General features: G+C 40.7%; 1 long non-coding RNA gene across 1 annotated transcript in view; it reads right to left on the bottom strand.

Annotated features, from left to right (window-relative positions):
- Nucleotides 1-16,353, bottom strand: part of Gm5833 (predicted gene 5833) — a 41,981-nt gene that overhangs the window by 11,815 nt on the left and 13,813 nt on the right. The window contains exons 3-4 of the long non-coding RNA NR_040304.1: nt 4,903-6,062; nt 1,746-1,811 (exon numbers count right to left, since the gene is read on the bottom strand). This is a non-coding gene — a long non-coding RNA (predicted gene 5833). The remainder of the gene's footprint in view (nt 1-1,745; nt 1,812-4,902; nt 6,063-16,353) is intronic.

Raw genomic sequence — 16,353 nt, forward strand, 5'->3', positions numbered from 1 at the left:
TTTCTTTCCTAGGGTTTCTATCTCCAGAGTTGTCTCCCTTTGGGTTTTCTTTATTGTTTCTACTTCCATTTTTAGATCCTGGATGGTTTTGTTCTGTTCCATCACCTGTTTGGCAGTGTTTTCCTGTAACTCTCTAAGGGATTTTTGTTTCCTCTTTAAAGGCTTCTAGCTCTTTATCTGTGTTTTCCTGTATTTCCTTCTTAAAGTCCTCCATCATCATCATAAGAAGTGAGTCTAGATCCATGTCTTGCTTTTCTGGTGTGATCGTGTATCCAGGACTTGCTATGGTGGGAGAGTTTGGTTCTGATGATGCCAAGTAACCTTGGTCTCTGTTGCTTCTCTTCTATGCTTGCCTCCTGCCATCTGATTATCTCAAGTACTTGCTGTCCTCAATATAACTGACTGGAGCCTGTCCTTCCTATAATATAATCCCAGTTGGTTCAGGACTCCTCAGAGTCCAGCTTTCTCTGTGATCCTTTGATTGTGGGCTCCTGTGGACCTGAGATTCTGGGTGTGTCAGAGTTCTTGGTAGTCAAGTTCCTCTGAGACCCTGAAATACTGGTGTCACCCAGCTCCTGTTATCCTGGGATCCTGTTGTCCTAAGATCCGGGATCTGTTACAGTGCCTAGAAGTGGTGTCTCCTTTGAGGAGCGTGGAGCTGTCTGGTCAGTGGTCCTAAGATCGCATGGAGAGTCCTCTAGGAACCGTGGGGGTGTCTGCCAGCTCTGTGCCTAAGGTGACCTGGTGTTGGCGCCAACCAGAAGGGACTTGTGCTCCTGGTCAGGCCGGTTTTCTGCTTCCCTAGTGCTGTCTCAGGTCCCGCACAATTGGATTGTAACAGAAGTTGTGTTCCACTCACCAGTGGTCCTAAGATCACGTGGGGTGTCCTGTAGGGACTGTGGGGGTGTCTGCCAACTCAGCGCCCAAGGTGACCCAGTGCTGGCACCGACCGGAAGGCATGGATTTTTTTTTCTAATCTATGTGATTTGATGTTTAAAACTTGCTTCAGAGTAATATAGGATGTGTTATGTGAGCTGTTAATGGAGTTAATGTAGACATAATGTTAGTGATCGTTTTATGCACACATGTTATACAGCTCTCAAATTATATTAATTCAAATGTTTGCTTAGTAAAACTGTTTAATTTTACATATATGCCAATAGTATTTTATATATTTTAACCTAGATAGACAATACATTGACAATATATAGACAATTTTAATAAATTATGTAGATTTCAGTATCACATGCTGATTTTCTTTCAATCACAGTGGACTTTCTAATTTCCTCTCTCTAAAATGCCAGCTGTGGTGTTCGAATGGGAATGTCTCCTATTGGTTTGTTTGTTTGGATACTTGGTCCTCAGCTCGTATAACTATTTGGATAGATTAGGCATGGTCTTCCTGGCAGAGATATATCACTGGGAGTTAGCCTTTGGAGTTCAAAAGCCCATGCCATTCCATTCCTAAAGCCTTCACCCTCCTTTGCCTTTGTTCCCCCATCTCTGTCACTCTCTCTGTGTCTCTGTCTGTCTGTCTCTCCTCCCCTCTCTCTGTTTCTCATATTTTTTCTTTCTTTCCCCCATATCTATCTATCTATCTATCTATCTATCTATCTATCTATCTATCTATCTCTTTGCCTCTCTCACTTGAAGATAAACTTATCAGCTCTCAGCTACTTCTACTTTGTAAGGACTACCTGCCTATCTTTTTGCTTCATGGTGCCTGACATGAGTCATGGACTTACCCACTGAAACTGTAGATCCTCAGAAACTCTTTCTGGTGTAAGTTGCTTTGATCATGGTGTTTTCTCCTGGAAATAGGAAAGGAAATCATCAGCTAAGGCAAAGATAAAGAAAGAAGGAAAGAAGGAAAGAAAGAAAGAAAGAAAGAAAGAAAGAAAGAAAGAAAGAAAGAAAGAAAGAAAGAGAGAGAAAGGGGGAGGGAGGGAGAGAGAGAGAGAGAGAGAGAGAGAGAGAGAGAGAGAGAGAGAGAGAGAGAAAGACAAACACATGTCTCCTTCATCAAGGACTTTGTGTGAGGAGTTATGTTTATGTCTCCATTTCCCAAATGAAGGAAATGGAGGAAAGAGACATTGGGCCAACCAATAGGCAAGAGTCAGAATTCCAGTGTGGCTGGTGCTACCTGTAGACAGTGATCCTGGTCACTGCGCTACATCACTTCCTATATTTATATGGTCTTGAAGCCAGGATTGGCTTAGAACTGTACAGGATGACTTGAGGGGAGGGACCAAAAGATGTTTCCAAAATTGCAACAAGAAGGCCAGAGACTAACGTCAGGAAAGACCAGGTGATAGCAAGAAATAGTACTAACATATCAAACCAACCTCTTGCCTCATGTGCCATATTCAGCAGATACTTTCCTGCACTCAATTTACTCAGCCTAGTGACACCTTCCTGTATCACTCACTGCTTGGCTGACACAAGTCATCTCCCTCCTGGCTTTCCTGCTCCCTCTCCCACAGTTCCTTCTTAGCCTACTTTGAGGGCTGTTGCTTCATGACTCAGTCTCTAAATGTGGCAGCAACTTTAGGCTGACTGCTTTCTGCAGCTGTGTCTCTCTGTATCCAGGACAGTAAATATAATTTTATACTAAATTCCAAATATATTTCATTAGCTTGTATTCTTCTACCAGGCTCCAGAATTATTTATATTAGTGCCTATTCATATGCATAGGGCATCTCAAGCCTGGAAGAGACTTCTGGAAGCTTTCTTGCCCTTCTCCCACGCCTCAATTATTGTCTTTCCTCTACTTCCTCCCTCTAATCCGTCAGCAAGTGTCATCAGTTAAACCTATTTCTAGAATTGACCCATCCCTAATTACTGATATTACCTCAGCCCAAGCCTCCATCATCTCACATCTGTACACCTACTGAGACTTCCTCATTAGTCCCTCTGATTGGCTGGAACTTCCTGGCAATCCACTTTTCACTCAGCACCGGGGACACTTTGAAAAGGTAAGTCTCTGTATGTGGCTTCCCTGCACCTAAACCTTTCAATGGCTTACTTTCTCTTCTGGAATAAAATAAAACTTTTTTCCATGACCACTAGGTACCCTGGGTCACACTGCTAACACTCTGTGAGCTAAATTTAAGATTCAAAAGGATAACTCTAGATAGTTGTGAGGAAATAGGTTGAAAGTAGCCAAGGGTGGATAGAAGGAGATGGGTAAGCAAGGAAGGTCTAGCAAAACTCCAAGGTACAGTGACAAGCTGCAAAAGAATGGGGAAACTGGGTTGAGAAAATGGGTAGAGCAGGATATACTGAGATTTAAAACAACAGCTCAACACACAGCCAATGGACAAAAGTCAGGACCCCACTCTACCCCCCGCAGTGGTTGAATTAGGGAAAGGCTGGAAGAAGTTGAGGAGGAAGGCAACCCCATAGAAAGACCAGCAGCCTCAACTAATCTGGACCTCTGAGATCTCTCAGACACTACACCACCAACCAGGCAGCATACACCAGCAGATATGAGGCCCCCAACACATATACAGCAGAGGACTGATGGGCCTGACCTAAGTAAGAGAAGATGCACCTAACCTTGGAGAGACCTGAGGCCCCAGAGAATGGGGAGGTCTGTTGAGGTGGGGTGAGGTGTGGGAGGTGGAGTGGGGTGGGGACATACTCTTGGAGACCAGGGGAAAGAAGAATGGGATGAGGAAATGTCAGAGGGAGGGACAAGAGAGGGGTAATGACTGGACTGTAAAAAAAGATTAAAGATATTTTTTTTAAAAAACTGACAAAATCGAACCATCGTGAAAAGGAGCTCACACAAAGAAAGAAATTGTGGAACAGAATTTACATTCTAAGGCCATCACGGACTGTACTCTCTCTTGATTTTTTTTAAGGTGGGGTTATCTACATAAGTAACATAGCACTGGCTATGGACTTGGTTGGTTTGGTCTGCTTAGTTTGGTGCAAGAATTCTATCCAAAACAATGATCGTTTACAGTAAATTTAACCGTGTGTGTGTGTGTGTGTGTGTGTGTGTGTGTGTGTGTGTGTGTGTGTGTGTTGGTCAGTAAAGGCAACACTGTGGAAAAGTATTGCCTAGGAGAAGAGGAAAGAAGTTGAGTTAGGAGAAGGCTGTATTAGGCAATACCAACATTTTAGAGTAAAGTTTGGCCTTCTGATTCACTTCCATGTGTTTCTACCTACCTAGAATAGTTTAGTTGCTAATTTCAAGCTTTGCCTGTTTGAAAGAAAAAGAAAGCAAACACTTACCTAATTGTCTTCACAAATAGTTTTTGGCTTATTGTTGAAAGCTACATGGTTAAATCCTTATTGATACTGATACACATTTTCATTACAGAATATTCTGTTCCCATACAAGTTTTTGTTTGTTTGTTTGTTTTGTTCTATAGAATTTTTGTCAGGTAAGAGGAAAATCATGAGTGACCAAGTAAAACTAGGTTCAATCTTAGATAAATGAGTCTTTTATTTAAAATTCCCAGTCTATGAGATGGAACAAACTATGGACAAGACAGGCATAAAGTGCTCAGTACAATATGTGTGAGTCATACAATTCCACATCTGTAAAGGACAAAACTTCTTTTGAATCTCTGTGACTATAACTATTCATTGAAAAAACCACAAAAGCAGTATTCTGAAACGAGGCAAATGACTAAGTATTCCAAAATCCTTGTAACTCTGATCAAAACACACCCAAAATCACGCTTCGCAGTAGAAGAGAATCTTATAGATGATGTGCATACTAATTATCTTTCAGATGAACATTTCGTGCCTTTTTTTTTTTTTGGCTTTTGTAATTTAAGGATTACTGTATTTACTGATACATAGTCACTCAACAGATGATTTCATGAACTCTTCTCTACATATCTCATTTAAGTAAATAAGAAAACAAAGTAAGAAAGGGTGAGCTACCTTAGCCATCCTTATAACAGCAAGGTGTAGATGTGATTCAAGGCTGGAGAGAAGACCGAACAGCATCGCTTCATTTGTGATGCATTTGTAGACAATTCAGTTTCCGTTCCCTGGGCCCACATCAGGCGGCTCACAAACTGCCTGCACCTTCAGCTTCAGGAGATGTGAAGCCTCCAGCCTTTGTGAGCACCAGCATTCACATGCACATGTCCATCCACAGACTGACAATTAAGATAATAAAATAACTCTTAATATAAACATGACCAATAGTTCAATCTAAAAATATAGAAGTCTTGAACAGAACATTTAAGCAAAGTGATATTTGAAGAGTAAATGGATATAAAAAATGAGCTAGTTTAGTTTCGGTCCTCATTATATGGTGACTTTCTCTGGCTCGAGGCAAGCCACCTTTGACTCAGGAGAGATTAAAGGTAGCAATAAACACCAAACAAGCAACCAAAAGTTTCATATTCAGGCTTATAATTCCAAAAATAAGCCTTTGATACAATAGATGATACAGGTTTTCTGACTCAAGAGCAGAGTGATTAGAGATCACAGATAATTATCTCTTGTATGTACCTGTGTTTATATGCAGCAAAAATAAAGAGGTCACGAATTTGAGAGAAAGAGCAAGTACAGGGAGAGCTGAGAGAACAAGGAATATAAATAATATAAATTTAATAGTCATGTCTGAGAAGTCTTTTTTTTAAAGTTTTACATAGAAAACAAATATAAGCAAATTTTAAAGGGGGAGTGATGTATTGCCTTAAAAACTGTAAACATCCTTCCCAAGTTAAGGGTAGAAACCTGAAGATAGAGGAGTAAGAGGGAGGTGAGGAGGAGGTGGGGAGATAATGTGTTCCTTGGGTTCAGAACATCTGAGTGGCCTTCTGGGATATGGTAGGGGTGTCATTGGAGACCATCAGGAAGACCTATGTCCTGGAGCAGAGAGTCCTGCTCCTACTTTCTTCTTGGCAATTGGAGGAGAAAACTTCTTAGTCTTTCTTGATGGTAATAGACAGGGCCAACGAAATGTGAACAGCAGCATGGAAGGCCTGGGGCGAGGCTCTGAGATGGCCAAATACACATTAAATCCGGCACCTTCTGCAAGTCACTCCTCTCAACACACAGAGAACTGGAAAACCGCTGAGGAGTGCCAGCTGGAAAAGAGGGAGCAGTAGAGGTGGATAAGGCAAAAAGGTTGTCATAAAGACTGAACTGGCTGCATTAAAACTTCAAATAAAGAATTTTTAAAGTATAATCTTTGTATAGGAAATGCATATTAAAATATTACTTGTGTGTCTGGAACATACATATTTTCATTGGTCAAATTTGACAACAGGAGAGTGAAACCAGTTTGGCAGGCTGATATATAGTTATATATTCTTTATAAAGCTTGTAAAGACCTAAAAATTGGTGGCTAGAAAAATGACTATGCCTACATTCTACTGGACAGCAGATCACTTTTCAAATTAAAATCCCCACTTGCCAGTAAATTTATTATTTACCTTCTCTTTGTGTGCTTCTGAACTTTACCTTGTGTGTGTGTGTCTGTGTGTGTGTGTGTGTGTGTGTGTGTGTGTGTGTGTGTGTGTGTGTTTGGATATTTCTACCTCTAACGGCATTAAGAGTCTGTGCTCTACAAAATGACAAGTGTGACATTGAGACATAAGTTCATACTTTGCGTTAGGGGAGTATAGAACTTCTCTGATTGACCTTTCTAAATTATAAAAACATAAACTCATCTTAATGGTTGTTTTATGAGATTTGAACTCTCAACCCCACTAGTTACAATTCTCAGAAAATACCTGACCTAGGGGTCAGTATTATTATTTAAAGTGATTTCAAATTCATAGTAAAAACATTACATAATCAGCATTTTATGTGTTGAAATAAGAGATGGTGAGGGTCACTTGCCAACGGGGTCTGTACAGTTTGAAATTCCCATCATTTTTTAAGAAATCATCTAAAGACTGGCCAATTAGAAAGCTGGCTAGATCAGCCAATTGGAAGGCAAAGTTTAATTCTCAGCATTCCATTAGGTTTTTAATGTACAGTAAACCTCGGGGCTACTACTTTTCACTAGCCCTGCAAATGAGCGTGTCTACATGTAGGCTGGAAACTGAGCCAAGAATTGAGTGTTAAAAGGACTTAAAATGGTCTCTTCATCTCTAGGATCTGCAGACCCTATCACATCACTATTAGGAGCAAGTGAGAAAAGTTCAAACATCAACAGGCCCCACACTTTACAGTCCAAGAAGTTTGACAGTGAAGGCCTGTTGGGAACTAAAAAAGCAGGGCCCTTGGGAAGTGGGAGAAGGGAAAGGCCCACACCCCACCAGAGTTCCACCTATTCTCTGGTCAGTCAGGCATGGGAGGGCTGCTAACTACCCTATCCACTCATGCCTGATTGGAAATTCTTCTATCCCACTCTTCAGAGGGTGGCCAAGGGGCAGCCCTGCCTGGGGACCCAGGAGCTACCTTGCTAAAGCCCAAGGGTTATAGGAGAGAGGGATGAGGGAAGAGGTTCCCAACACTGATCAAAGTGCACAGAGGATCTTGATGGAACAGAGACTCTCTATGGTTTAAGAGCTTTATTACAGAAATGCAGGGAGAAAGAGAGACGGTAGAAAGAAAGAGGAGGGAGGGGAGGGGAGGAGAGTGGAGGAGAGGAGAGGGGAGGAGAGGAGAGGGAAGGAGAGGAGAGCAGAGGAGAGGAGAAGAGGAGGAGAGGTGAAGAGGAGGAAAGAAGAGGGAGAGGGGGAGAGGGAAAGAGGGGGAGAGGGAGAGAAGGAGAGAGGGAGAGAGGGGGAGAGGGAGAGAAGGAGAGGGAGAGAGGGAGAGAGGAGAGGGAGAGGGAGGGAGAGGAAGAGGAAGAGGAAGAGGAAGAGGAAGAGAAGAGAAGAGAAGAGAAGAGAAGAGAAGAGAAGAGAAGAGAAGAGAAAGAGAAGAGAAAAGAAAATAGAAGAGAAGAGAAGAAAGAAGAGAAAAGAGAAGAGAAGGCTAGAGAGAAAGAGAGTAAAAGGGAGAGAGGAGAGGACAAAGAGAAAGGAAAGAGGAGAGAAGACAGAGGGGAGGGGAGAGATAGGGTGAGAGTGAGAGGTAAGAGGTAAGAGCATAAGAGAGTGAGGGGGGCTGAACAGCCCTTTCTATGGTCTTTACTGTTGCTAGGTAACTGGGGGGGGGGGAGTTTAGCCTGAAGGTCAGAAGCTTGGGCCATTGCCTACATGACTACTGACCATGCTTTTCTTGTGGGGGCTGTGTGGAGGGTGGTAACAGGCAGGGCCAGAGTTCTAGGAGCATGAGGGAACACCTACTGTGTCATGTAGGTGAATTATGACCTCGAGGTTCAGACCTCAGCTCAACTGGAGACCAACCTGCAATTCCCCACAAAGGGCCAGCTTTCCATTGCCATGTTTTATCAGTTTAGTGCCAGCATCCAGAGCCTCTGATATTTAAATTTAAAGTTCATTCTGCTTGAGCCTTCTGTATTTTGTACTCTCACTGAAGATTTGTGATTTTTTTTTTAAACTCAGCACCTAGTAGAGGCAGGGCACAAGTTATTATTGGGAGAGTTCAATTTATCCTCAAAAGAAGGTTTACTTGACGGAAACATCTTTGCATATGCTGTTGACTCTAGGGATTTAAGGTAGCATTTAGGGACAAAAATCTCAAAATGATACTACTCACATGTAAAGCATAATGTATGTTGTATACTAGTTAACAAAATTATACAATAATGTTAAATATACATTTATATTCATTGCAAGTTTATGCTAATTTCAGAAAATTAAGTTCGTTCGACCAATGCTGATTGAATCCTTGCTTTTGTCAAATGCTATTTTAACAGGGATTTATTAAATTTTTTACTGTGGATTATACCATGCATTCCTTATCTCTCATCAAGGAAACATCTCAGTATGACAGATAGGAACTACTACAGAAAACCACAACCAATCAAAATGCAGAGTTGGGGAGTCCAGGCCTAATAAATCCATCTACCAAACAACTTCCACATCTAAGGCTCATGGAACATTGAAGATGAAAGGGCAGAAAGATTGCAATGATCAAAAGATCAGGGAGTTTTCTATGAAGCTGGGTCTCTTAGGAATAGCAGAAGCTATACCCATAATGTCTCACCAACATGACTGCCAAACTATGAGCTGAACAAGGAGAACAACAATAGCCACCCCAGAATGGACAGGGGAAAGTCCATGAAGCTTCAACCCAACACAAAGAGCTACAGGCACATAAAGAATGCTGACTGGGAGACATAGTCCTACCCGGGGACGAGCACACCAACTGGTTATCAAATACTGAATGGCCAGTCCTGAAATCATATGTATACAAGTAAGATAATGCAGGCTGACAGATTATGCAGGTTGTATTTCAGAATGTATATCTATATACATGCACATATACACATGTAACAATAATTAACAGAATAGTCATGTATTTGAAAGAGAGCAAGAAGAGATATACAGGAGGATTTGGAGGAAAGGAGGAGGAAGACAGAATGATGTAATTGTATTACAATCTCAAAAATAAAAGAAATGATTAAAAATTTTAGTGTGATTGTTATTTTTTTCTTTATTATACACAATGAACAACTCTCTTATTTTATGACCTATGTGGATGGAGTCAGGTGAAAAGTTTAGAAATGAAACTCCACATCAGAAGATGTATAGAAAAATAAAGGTTAAGCACTCACCCCCATCTTAAAGTTACTAAACACCTCCATGCTGCTGGTTTGATGTTAACTTGACTCAAGCTAGAGTCATTTTTGAAGCAAGGACTTCAAGTGAGAAAATGTCCACTCTAGAATAGCCTATGTGCAAGCCTGTGGTGCATCTTTTCTTTTGAATGATAATTGATGTGGGTTAGTGTTTGCTTACTAAGGGCAATGTCACCCCTAGGCAAATGGTCTTGTGTGCTCTAAGTACGCATACTCCATGAGGAGTGAGCCAGTAAGCAGCACCCCTCCATGGTCTCTGCACCAGTTCCTGCCTCCAGGTTCCTGTCTTGAGTTCCTGTCCTGACTTGCCTTAGTTTTGGAGTGCGTGACGGTTTATATATACTTGGCCCAGGGAGTGGCACTATTAGGAGATAATGCCTTGTTAGAGTAGTTGTGTCATTGTGAGTGTGGACTTAAGACTCTCATCCTAGCTGCCTGGAAGTCAGTTTTCTCCTAGCAGCCTTCAGATAAAGATGTTGAACTCTCAGCTTCTCCTGCACCATGCCTGTCTGGGCACTGTTGTGCTCCTGCCTTGATGATGCTGGACTGAAATTCTGAACCTGTAAGCCAACCCCAATTAAATATTATCCTTATAAGAGTTGCCATGGTCACAGTGTCTGTTCACAGCAGTAACACCCTAACTATGACAGAGTGTGACCTGAGAGTTTTAAGGTGAAGTAAGCCTTTTCTCCCCAGGTTGATTTTGGTCATAGTGTTTTATCAAAGCATAGAAACCCTATGATAATCTTCATCACTTTTCTTGAAATTATTTCACATAGTTACCAGGAGAAAGGGAAGTATATATTAAGTTTATTCTTTCTGCATAAGTCCTTTAAATATTATCAACGGTTCTTCTGCAAACTTCTATTTACTTGTAGTTTTCTCATTTGAAAGGGTTTTCTAGTTACTGATTTTGGTAAGAAATGGAGACTGTGCATTGCCAGTAGTGTCCTTTTTTCTACAATTAGCATTTCTAATCGCATTAGACATGCTTGCAGTATCCATGGAGGATGCCTGCTCCCTACAGCCATCATGAACCATTAACTTTAATTAAAATTTACAAGTCTAATGTTGTTACATCTGCTAAAAGCATTAACTTCCATGTTAATTACCAAAATGTTAATGTTGCATTAAAATAATGTTCCCTTTTGACAGTTCATCTATACTTTAATTATTTATTTTGTTGGGGAATATGTTTTAGAAATGGAAAAGAAGAAAGACTCCAAAGTCATTTTGTAAAGATTAGATACTGCAACAAAACTGAGGAATAAATGTCATGGTTCAGATGAAGGTGATTAAAATCATTTATTCTACAGGGAAATGTCCTTTGTCTTACACGCAAACTACTTTTAGGTTACTTCCCTTCTTCAGTTTTTTTTTTAATGCTAGCTCTACTACCTATGCCCTTTCCCTGTGTCCCCAAGTGTTTAAGCAGCTGCTCAGTCCTTTATTTATACTGATCATTAAAAAATGACTTCCACTTAAAAAAATAGCCTTCTGTGTTTTCTTTTTAAATATTTAACATATTCTTTAAAGGGTGTTTACTTCAATAAGCTGTTCAATACACCTCTGAGAAAATGAAGATGCTCAAAAGAAATCTTCAAGGATCTCTGAGGAAGCAATAAGCTATCCAGTGTGAAAATCTTACAGGGCAATGGTGAGGACTGGAACTTTTTTCATAATATTGATGGTATAGTGTTGTCTTGTACATTCTTCCTAGACATAATCTCACACCTGCAAGTTGAGGTAGACAAGTGGATTTCCAATGGAGAGACAACCTTTTTACAACAATATATGTGGAGTTGAAAAAAATATAATCCAGGTCAATGGGCAGAAAGACCTTGCTTGAGTTTCTCATTAGTTGTCCCTGTGTACATACAACCCTTCCTGGCACAGAGTAGGCACTCAGTAAACACTTGGTGGGTGCCTGAAGTCCTTCTTACAATTTATCTTATAGAATATTATTGTATACCTTTCTCTCATCATTTTCTATATAACTCGATATGTTATCTAAGTATACAAGTCTAAAATTGGTCCTTTCAAAATCATAAGCAGCCTTTAATCCCAGCACTCAGGAGGCAGAGGCAGGCAAATTTCTGAGTTTGAGGCCAGCCTGGTCTACAGAGTGAGTTCCAGGACAGCCAGGGCTACACAGAGAAACCCTGTCTCAAAAACAAACAAACAAACAAACAAAAAAATCCTAAGCAATCACTTTACCTACCTTAATCAATATAGTCACTTTAGTTGATTTTATATATATATATATAATCAACTAAAGCTGATTATTGGCAATCTACAGAATAAGATTCTTCATCCATAAGAGTAAGAAATTAATTTTCAAGCAACAAGCACTCAGGGTTTCCTTACGTCTGAGAAATTCCATTTTTCCCGAGTCACTGAACAGAGGGCACAGCACTAAGACCTCCCTAACGGTCAGGTCTGGCCATTTCTAGGTTCCTGGTCTCTTCTTCAAAGGACTGAAATAAAGACCCGAGCAGTTTTGCCAACTTTATTAAAGCAAAGTATTAGGAAAGATCAGACTCTTGAAAGGAGAAGTGAGTCACATGAATGAAGCTATTCATGGATTCCAGTTATTGCTTGGGGATTTATTTTATAGGGTTCAAGAGAAGGAGGAGTTTGGTTACTAGGGGTCCAGAAAGAGTAGATTTCTGTTTTGTCAAATTATGTCATATGATCATTTTTCTAACTGAGCATGCCCCTTTCAACAATGCTCAACAGACTTTTGCTTCTTTTTATTATATTATATAGAGATTATAATGTAATTATAACATTCACCCATCCCCCTTTTCCTCCAAACACTCCCATACAGTCCTCATTAATCATATACCCTTCCAATTACACATGTATGTAAAACAGAAATAGGGGATTCTTTTTAAATTTCACCTCAAGATATATTTGCCTTACTATAAATGCAGGAAAATTCAGTTCAGGCTGGATCAGCCTACCTGACATCTAACCAGGTTGTATTGGGAACACATTTGAAAACTCTCCAAGATCCATGGTCACTAAGAGAAAGAGAAACTTACTCTGTTGCAGAGTGGTTCGTATATGCAGAGTTGCAGGTGAAGCGTCTGCCAAGAGTGTTAGTAGGGGAGTGTTCATCACCTCAAACAAGCGGTGTTGTAACTGAGGTTAATGAGGTCCACTTTATACACAGAGGGAAGATGAAATGTTACACATGATGCTAACAGTATCATGCTTAGGATGCTACAACTGGAACACTATAACCATTTCATACCTTTTATATAACATCAGTATGTTTATACAACTTAAGGAATCTTTAAAGACATTTCTCCCTATTGCCCTAAGAAAGGTGGCAAAAGCCTTGGAATAAGTGGGACTGATCTTGGGTATAAGAAGTATACTTGAGTCACTCTGTACTTTAATGTCTGGAACAGTGCAGTCTAAAGTAGACATTTATCGACAATTAACTAATTATACTGAGGGACTTGCACACCGGTACAGCTTGCTTGTGGTTTAATCAGCAACCAAGTGGAATCCGAAAGGATAGAACATAGAACAAAAGACACGTGAGAAGAAAGAGCGTGGGACAGACCCAGGACACTACAATGTCTCTGGTTGAGGAAGAATGGGAGGTACCAGGCCACCACTCTAAGGAGCATCCACAGATAATAATAATAATAATAATAATAATAATAATAATAATAATAATAAATAGCCCAGAAAGAATGAGGTTACTTGAGCGAAGAAAACAGTGACATTTATGAGGAGAGAGTTTGAAACTACAAACACTTCTGAGAGAGCAGATAACATGCTGGGTGCCCTGGATTTAGTTAAAGCTTGTCTTGGCAGATGGCTGAGGAAGAAAGGGTAAATAACACCAGCAAATAGAGAGAGAACTGTCCGTCCAAGAATGAAACATTCAAACAGCTATTAGCTTCATGAAGGTTAATTGAATGAATACTGAAAAGAACTTAAGTCAGGACTTTAAAGCAGCACTCATGTGGAGAATACTAGGGGGAACATTAGTTTATAATAAATCTAAGCTAAGGAGAGACAAAGTAAAAATGGAGAGCAGATAAAGATGCTAGAGCGAGAGAAAGTTTGGTCCCATTATACCAAGACCAATTAAAGTGAGAGCTAGGGAGGAAATGGTCCAGAAAGCTAGATGACTTGGGTTCAGGGCATTTCCAGCTTATTCTATAAAACATGGAGCCTGTGTCGATGAAACCAAGTTCAGAAGAGCAGCTCTCAACTTTTACTCTGTGTGAGGAGTCCCTGGAGAGGGCTGTAGGGCTGTTAAAATGCAGATTCCCAATGAGACTCGTTTTCAAAATATATGTATGACTCAATATACTCAGCATTGGAATCTGTACTTTTCCTTAGAAAGTCCTGATGCAGCCCGCCCCTGAAGCACTCCTTAAGAACTGTGAGCTGGGCTAAGTGGTTGATAAGATAGGAAAGAGCTGGCAGAAGATGACAACAAAGGAGAGAGGCCTGCGTGTAGGATGACTCAGCTGATGGGTGCCAAGGACAGCCAGGATGGAGAGCAGACAGGGTGGAGAACCTCAGAGGCAGGAGATGAAAATAATAATAATAATAATAATAATAATAATAATAATAATAATAATAATAACCTCACAGATGAATGGGGAAAGGTGGAAGCAGGAGGAGCGAGGGCGAGAGTGGGGATGAGGGTGAGCTGAATGTGCTTACCAAGGATGGGAAAGCAGTGGTTCGACGTGGACCATGAAAAGCAAGCTATTCTCTCCAAGAAAACAGAAGGAATGCTGAGAGGAGACTAAGAAGCTTCGCTTTAAGAGGCTGCAGAAAAAGCTCCCTACTCCGACAGGGGTTTGGGTTAAAGTATAGAACGGGTGCTACAAAGTATTTGTAAAAGGTGGATCTTGGGAGAAGCTCCTGAAGATACACGGAGGAGTGCGGATGTGGGTTAGAGGAAAGGAAGCACAGACATCACGTGACCAGGGACTCGGCAGAACATTGCGTAGAGGGGATGGCCTTCCTCTGCTGTAGAATGCTAGGCACAGAACAGCTAAAAGGGAAAAACAAGCGTGCTACCAAACCTTTCCCCTCCCTAGGCACTTTGGGGTGGGTGCAAGTTTAAAATACGAAGGAAGGCCTAAAGTTATTGGAAAGTATTCATATGTGTGTGTGTGTGTGTGTGTGTGTGTGTGTGTGTATTTCAATTTACGATGTCCTTTGTAACTCAGTTGTTTCTTCATGGAAGTCCTTAGAGTAAAAGAAACATTCACCAATTCTGTTGACTACATGTACAGAGCTCAACAAGCTGCTAAAATGCTTAGGTCCTGGTGCTTTTCTAGCATGTAAAAATTAGTGTGTACTTTGGAGATGATAATACTTTCAAAAGTTGTAATTTTTATTAATCATCCCCAGCCATCATTTACAAATGGCAATGGTGCCTACGTGTTTGTCACACCGAACAACACCTATTCCTATTCCAGCTGAATTTTACATAGTACTTTTTAAATCCTATGAATTGCTCAAACCCACTTTGCAAGATTATAACACCTTCAAGAGAAATGTAATTAGATTTGTTGTCCAAACTGTTGACAACCTTGAACTAACAAAGCATATAAGAGATTTCACAGTTCTAATGCTCCCGATTTTGTCTTCAAATTCTTACATATCCTACCGAACCCTTGTGAGTCTAAGTCAGGGTTTCAGAGTATCGGGGTGTATGGTTGGATATGTGTGGATGTAAGCTACAGAATTTGATTGTAATTCGTATCCTAAGGACCCACAAAGGATTTTTAAATCATGTAAGCATATTTTTAAAGAAATGATGGTGTGGGAAAGGGAGGAAGAATAGAGACAGGGAAAGTATGACAGGCAGCGACAACAGCTCAGGAAATATGAAAGGCTGGAAGCAAGGATCCATGGTGGCTGAACAAAAGCAAAGGTGGCAACCGGAAGGGAGGCTGTTGTTAGTAAGATCCCAATTCTGTGGCATTTTGCTCAATGCCCATTGAGAAATATTTTGTTCTATCTCCTTGTCTCTGGTACCTGCTTCAACAGCAGTATCATAGAAGTGATGTTTAGCCAATGTCTGAGCCACAGAAACAGTTTCCACTTCCTGAGCCATGGGTTTCTTGCTGTGAGATCCACGTCGTCTCTCACACTGTTTTGACCTCGTCCTGTGAGAAGATCTAACATGCAGAAAGGCCTATGTGGAATTGAGCGGAGGGGTGGGGTGCCAGGGTCGTCCCTGGGTAGCCTCACTCAGCCACACCCACACAGATTCGCCAACCGCCCAGTGAGCCAGCCCCTTTCCAACTGAACTCTCTAAACCAGTTCAGCCACTCCAGTTGATGATACAGTGGGCAGAGATAAGCTGTCCTCTCTGGAAAATACCTAACTACAAAGTAATGAGCAAAATAAATGGTTGTTTCTTTAAACCATAAAGAGTTTTTAGAACATTCTTGAACAGCAATAAATACAGGATACCAAGCTAAGTTTATTTAAGGCATTCTGTATGTCAAAATCTATCTAACAAAGCGCTTTATGAGGAAAGTTTTCAGTCCAGCAAATATTACTAGTGTTTCTGATTTTGATATGAGAAAACTACACAAGAGTTTTCTCAGGTGACAAATTCAGAGTGATTGATAAGAAAGGGAGAAGAAGAGAGGCCGGAGTAAAAGCTGGGAGTGAGTAATCTGAAGTTTGGGTGTTCTGGTGACATTGATGAACAATGT

The sequence above is a fragment of the Mus musculus genome, chromosome 1, assembly GCF_000001635.26.
Source record: "Mus musculus strain C57BL/6J chromosome 1, GRCm38.p6 C57BL/6J".
Classification (NCBI taxonomy): domain Eukaryota; kingdom Metazoa; phylum Chordata; class Mammalia; order Rodentia; family Muridae; genus Mus; species Mus musculus.